We start from the raw sequence: 7,292 nt of genomic DNA on the forward strand, positions 1-7,292 counted from the left end.
TAAGATATGCAGAAAGCGTGCTCAGCCACATGGGCTAACCAACCGGTCAATATGCTGAAAGCCTACGTTATACCACGTTTACTTCTTGACACTCAATGACAAAACTGTCACACGCATGAATGCGCTCCCTCAATGATTGGCGCTGGAGGCCTGTCACACATGATGGCACCAGCGTGATAACGTAACGATCACGCGACAATGGCCATTTACAAATGACTCTTAAGCACTCTAAGCAGCAACACTAATTCATCTGGTGAAGTGCTTTTTTTTTTTAAATGCTCTAGTTGCCTTCCTTTATTTGCCAGAAAAAAGACGATTTTTCTAGAATAAAATCCACGGTGACATTTGCCAAATGTCCCGGCCCCCACACGTTATTTTGACATTACGGACTTGAAAGTATATTCGCATATGTTTCCAGTCTCTTTTCTAAAAAGTTGTCAGCACACACTTGTTTGCTGTACTGCGGCTTTTTTTTTTTCACTTTGGCGAAACCAAAAAAAAATTGAAAGAAATATTGTAATATAGTAATGGACGCAGCGTGTGATAATAAATTATATATGATTCTACGAGATATGACAAAAGAGAAGCGTCTAATAATTACGTCGAAGAAGCAAGAGAAAAGCCGCCCACAGCACTTCACGGTCGACAGTGAGAAATAAGCGCATTGTCTTCAGGGACGGGGCAATAGTATATACGCTTGCGGTGGGCATAATAGGTAATGCGTTTTCGCGTAGCGAAACGGTTGTCTTCAGATATTGGCCAAATACTTGTCGGACGTCGTCCCATTGACGTCACAGTGTCGTCACGAATGGCCCGACGGCAGTCATCTCCGTACGCGCAAACACTGTAGTCGTGCTTCACTGCGTGTTGCCTACGCAGTTTTCTTTATGCGAGCCTCAGTGCAACGGCCAGCATCACTTTTAAAGCGAAAGCTTTACTGGCGGCGAACTTGCGGTTTCACTATGGCGGTGCTCCGAGGAGGCACATGACGTCACAACGCGCGCCTCGCCGTGGATATTTCTTTCTCGCTCTCTCGCTCCCTAGTCACTATTGCGCATGCGCCACTAGTAGCACCGAGCCACAGGCGCTCCGCCGCTGCGCAGCGCCCCGCCTTCCCACCGTCGCCGTTTGGTATACGATGTCACACCACGTTCCTCGTCGTTGCGCTCGCCTCCGCTCGCTTCGCCAGCCGCGTCGCATGCCGGATAACATGTCGGAGGATTGAAAAGGAGAGCTCGCGTGCACCGCAACCACAGTTGAGGCGGCACTATGGACGACGACGATTCTGATAAGCAGGAGGAGGCCTGGAATCGACATCGGAACACAGGAGAACACTGGGAGCTAAAAAAAACTGGCTACGTTCAAAACAGACGGATCGCCGAACACGCAAGCTTCAGTTGCGCAGCCGGCCTCTTTCGCTCCTGTGGCTTGCATGACGCATGACGTATGCACGGGCGTCTGGCGTGCCGCTAGATTGTTGCTAGGCGAGGCAAGAAAAATAAATCGCAAAGTATAAGTTCATTTACACGCAAAACCTTTTTTTTTAGTTTTTGTGGGAAAGAATACAAAAACAAAACGTTGTCTGTAAGTTCATTTCACATTCTTTTTTTCTGATGCTCGCGTCAACTAACGGATGGAGTTGACACTAGGCGTGACGTGTTCCCTGTTGCCAGTTTTTCTCGAGTGTCCCCTCTTGTTGAATTGTCCAGTTTTCTCCGTCGTTTTTGCAGCCAAACACACTACACACTAGGCAAACACACTACGTCTGAAGACGCATGCACCCGCAAGTCGCGCATGCGCACCGACACCATGACAGCACGATGGCGGCTTTTGCGGCTCCGATGGCGGCAGCGTCCACATAATTGTAAAATTATACTCAGTGTAGGGTCTGCGTTATCATCCTGAAACCGGATTTTTACGGTTTCAAAAGGCTGTAAGCCTCTCCGCTTACCGAAAGTGCCATTCTTCCTCTGCTAACAAAGACCCTCTAACAAAATTTAATTATGGGGTTTTACGTGTCAAAACCACGATCTCATTATGAAGCACGTACGCTATAGGGTGGACTCCGCAAATTTGAACCACCTGGGGTTCTTAGCTAAGTACGCTGGTGTTTTCACATTTCGCCCTTATCGAAATGCGGCTGCCGTGGCCGGGATTCGATCCCGCGACCTCGTGCTCAGCAGCCCAACACCATAGCCACTAAACAACCACGGCGGGTCAAAGACCCTCTACTTTTTCGGTGCCTTAATTAAGAAGAAAATTTAGCTCGGGCCCAACTTCCATGCCGCCTACCCAAATACACGTAACACATAGAAATGCTTTTATACGACAACCCCTTGGTTGGTTTGAGTGAAATGTGCTACAGTTGAAATAGAAAGTTGAATTGTAGTGACTGCAGAAATTGGAACTTTTATTTAGTGCGTGGAAGCTTTTATAAGAATTGCCAGAAATTGGTAAGTTTCGAAATAAATAGGGGCACCAAGTTTACAAATGCGTAACTCTACACAAAAAAAAAAACTGAAATCGCTGTTTTGCAAATTGCATCCGTTAGAGCATATAAAGCGGATAAATTTGATAAATTATTTACAGCTTATCTGAATTGTTACGATGCTTAAGAGATTTTTTTCAATATCTTAGTCTCATAATAATGGTATATTTCAGAATGTTGTATAATAAATCAATTTTGTTCGCTTCAGTTGTACTATTAGGTGCAGCTTACATCATTGTGATGTCATTTTTTATTGCTTACTTACAGAACCAGGGGCGTAGCCAGGCATAGCGACACACCGGGCACGTTCCCCCTCCCCGAAATTTCCATGAACCAAGATGTCGCCTGCTCAGCGCCCCTTCACCCCCACGCCCTCACACAGCTTCCCTGTACTTACTGTCCCCGTCAGTCAAATTACATACATCTGCGAAACTTTTCTCTTCTTCTTTTGTTGCGTGTTAAAAAAAATCAGAAGAGCTTTTGTTTATGCCAGATATATGCCTAAACCAACCAAAATGTTCTGAAGAAATGTGTGGCTTCAATTTAGTGAAACCAAATTGTAATGATGATGTGTATTGTTTAGTCGCGCAAGGACCACATTTGAGCCCGAACCAGAATTGCCGCATATCGCATATGATACACCATGCAGTTACCGCTATATTTTATAACCATGCCGGAAGAATCTTCAGTTATACAAAGGTTCCAGAAAAATATCGGAACTACAACAAATACCTAGAAAATTGGGTTAAAATATAAAGTATACTTCTCACAGTTCCATCTAGTATAAGTTTCTGTAAATTTTGATGAATTCATGCTTGATTACTAACGATAGCTTCAATGTCCAGGCGAGGACCATTTATTGAACTTCGTTTTAAAGCTACAATCTTCTCTGCTCTTCTTCCCAGTTTACAGTTTGCCATTTTTTGGCTGTTTACGGTTTATGGCCAACTTTGCGCACTAAATGTCGCCAGTTGTCACTAGAATATAAATAAACAAAAAATTTAAGGGGCACTTATCCCAACGTGGATGAATACGAAAGCATTGCGAACACCGTGCGATATTTCGACATTATGCCTCAACGCAAAGTCGTGGGTTCGGCTCACAACAAAGGTCGTGGGCTTGAATGCCTCGATTCTACCTTAATTCCCTGTGCCGTAATTAACTTCGCCTGAATTAACACCAAAGGTCGTGTGTTCGACTCCCACGAAGGGATGAGGGTGCGACTCGCACCAAAAGTCGTGGGTTCCAATGATCTTACTTAGCTGTGCCTTTCTTTATAGAAGTAATAAATAGGAAAGATTGGCGCCTTTATGGCGGCACCGGCTACTCCTTGTCACTTAGCAAAGGAAACAAATATGCGCAAAAAGAGCGAATGATGTCACAAAATTTGGCACTCAGTAGAATATCAAATGTATGAACACAATGCAGTCCAACAGTACATGAATCACAAAGTTTTGTGCATGAGTTAAGTTCGCTTAATTAATGACAATGGTCGTGGGTTTACTCCCACCAAAGGTCGTTGGTTCGACTGCTCTAATTAACTATATCCTAATTAACTGCGCCTTAGTTAACGTCGTCTTAATTAACACGAAAGGTCGTGGGTTCCACTCCCACCAAATGTCGAAGGTTCGTAGCCATAATTAACCCTAAAGGTGGAGGATGCGTAGCCTTTCGGTACCATCGTGTGGTCAGGCCGCTAACGCCGGATTTTCCGACTCACGAGCTATTTGATGCTTTCGCACTATCAAATAAAAATGTCCAATAGTTGGGCAAACCGCCGCACCGGCCTTCTGCTATCTAGGAGGCGTTGGCCGAGAGCGATAGTGAGAGTGACGTGGCGTCGCTGCGATGCCCTCTCCCCTCGCGCAATACCTGGCGCGCTATCGCGACAGTAAGTGTTTCCTTACGACCGCTCTGCTCCGCTGAGGCGCAGCTCGTGACGTGGCGTCGCAGCCAATGGCAATGCGAGCTTAGGTGCCGTTTCGATGCGTTTTCGCTCAAAGGGCCATTTGACAGATTCGTATCAAAACAGAACACGCAAGTCTAACACAAAGTTGGAATCCAAATGACGCGAAGTTTGAGTTAGCGAAGCAGCAGGGCCAGTATCGGGTGACACGAGCACATCCTTGGCGCCTGAAGCTGTCAGCTGTCTGCGTTACGAGGAAAAAGATGATGTATGACGCTTGTCGGGCGAAGAACGTTGATGAGAGGAGCGAACACAGAGAAGTATACGACATATATGTCTAAACACACTTAACTGCTCTAAGGCGCTTTCTGTACCGCCTGCATCACAGTGGTACATGCATTCTGGAGGGTTGGCCGGGAATGGGCACATATTCATCTATTGTTCGTATAATTGCATCTATCGTTAGTATAAATAATCCTGTTCAATGTAGGAATGCTTCACTTAACTGCATTTAAATCATGTAACGTGTTCAATATGTCATGTGACTTTTAATTGTATAAATACTATATCTGCAACTTAACTATGTATGTATTTACCTATAATTCCCAACTTGTGTATTTAAAAGTGTATCATGAGATTTCTATGGTGAACTACCACTATTATTTTTCGTTTATGATGTGTAAATTAATGAGCTAGCATAATTTTTCATTGTTACTTATACTGTGCCATTTATATCATTCTTTACCTCCTTTATGTAGCCTCTCCCCTCTATAATGTATACTTACTCTGAGGCTACTGTAAATAAATAAATAAAAAATATCTAGTTGCACATACTTAGTGCCACAGCTGTCTTCTCGGGCACCATATTATCATTAGCTCTGCATGCCTAAAACACTCACAGAGAGGAGAATTAGAGCGAGCTGACCACTGCCTCGAAGAGGAGCACAACGCCTACCAGAACTATAAGAGAATAAAGATGAGCCGAAAAAAGAACAGCGAGTGAGGAACAGAAGAAAGCAAGTGGGAGGGGCATGGTGAGTGAGGAAGTGGCGAATACCCATCGACCCAAGTTAGGACAGAAAGCGGCCAACTTGTCTGGTGGGGCAGATAGCCAGTGGCCCACATTGTCTGCATATGTCCGGAAATATATCTGGCGTGGATGCATTTCTGGAGTGAGAATACACGCCGCATCCCGGCGACGAGACCGAGGAAGCTCGACTTTGAATAAGAACAAAAAAAAAATGAGTCGCACGTGCGATCTGCACAACATGGCTGAAGGGGCGAACAGGAAGAGCCGAGGGGTGGACGAATGCCAGATGTAAGATGAGAATAGCCCTGGCTGTCGTCGCATGGTATTACAGTGGCTTACGCAATCTTCTAGAACCATTTGAACTAATGATCGGTGGAAAGCAGAGATCAGGCTGACGTCGAACATACGCATGTTCCAGCGGTCAACGTTGACGTAGCTTATAGAGCGCGACGGTCATCTTTCTTTGTTAGTCACGACCCCCATCGCAAACATGGCGCTGCGTGAAACGTATAAAGGTAGTTTCGATAGCCCAGCGCGTTTCAAACTTCATGTCATACGTACGTCAAGCGCTAAACGTCAAGTATTGTTCCGCTCTGCTGAAACCCTGTTGACATTGTCATCGGAAAGGATCGGCTGACTTAGACGTGACATAGGCGCAAAGGCAAGTTTCTCCTTGCTTTATTCATTACGTTTATCGAAGGAGAGACGGAATCTCTTCGAACACCGTCCGAGACAAAATCCACTGAGGTGTCTGAACAAGAGAAACAATTGAGGCGCGGAAGCGCATATGTATGTTGCAATGAGACGCGTGCAGATTGCGCAAACAAATACGCTGACATTTTAGACGCCTGTAAAATAGGACTGCGCACTTACAAACGCTTTGTCATCACTCAAATTTTAAATGAAGGCTGCACTTTTCGGTCGGCATCCTTCGACAAAAGCGCTTGGTATATATTCGTGCCCTGCAAGGCATAAAAATATGGCAAGTGCTTCATGCCGGTCTTGGTTTTGACGACAGGGAGTGAAAGTGGGCCAGGTGAAATAACTGGTTTATTTATTTATTTATATTTTTATTTATTTATTTATATTTTTATTTATTTATTTATTAAGTGCTTAATTCAAAAATGATGGCACTGCGCCAAGCGCGAGGTATTCTTTCAAAGTTATTAGAATGGAGACATATGTAACTTTACAAGTATACGTAAAAAAGAACATTTACGTGTTTTGGCACGTATACGCTTATACGCACATGTGTTCCTCGCGCCAACGTTTAGCCACTTCTCCGACTCAAGAATTACTGGAAAGACTTCATTTCTTGCAGCGAATAAAAAATGAGATCACTTATGAGGAAGCTTTAGCTCGGGTGCTCCTGTCTAAATAAATGTAAAAGGAGAATTCGTTTTTCTCGCCAACCACAGCACCAAATTTGATTAGGTCTGTTGCATTTAAAAGAAAAGGTTAAAGTGTAGGACACGGTTGTTTGCTTGTTTAGGTCATCAGTTTTTTTTATTAAAAATAGGCAAACATAAGAAATTTTCGGGAAACGAAGCTATCAAGTTTGAAACTCTGTAACTCAGCAACGAAAAATGATATCAGAATTTTGTAAATTGCATCTCATAGTACATCCAAAGCGGAGAAAACTTATATGTTACAGATGAATCCGAAAAAAAATGGTAATATGGAAATACAACTTTCGCAGAATCCTTGTGCTCAGGTAACAAATTCACGTAAGATACAAATTGACATATAGAATTTGTTCGCTTTGAAAGACCTAATAGATGCCGTTTACAGAATCGCGATATGTTTTCTTGCTGCAGAGATATTAGTTTTGTAAACTTCGTGCTTCTATTTTCTCGTAATTTCGAATT

This window comes from Dermacentor albipictus, chromosome 10 (genome assembly GCF_038994185.2).
Source record: "Dermacentor albipictus isolate Rhodes 1998 colony chromosome 10, USDA_Dalb.pri_finalv2, whole genome shotgun sequence".
NCBI classification, from domain to species: domain Eukaryota; kingdom Metazoa; phylum Arthropoda; class Arachnida; order Ixodida; family Ixodidae; genus Dermacentor; species Dermacentor albipictus.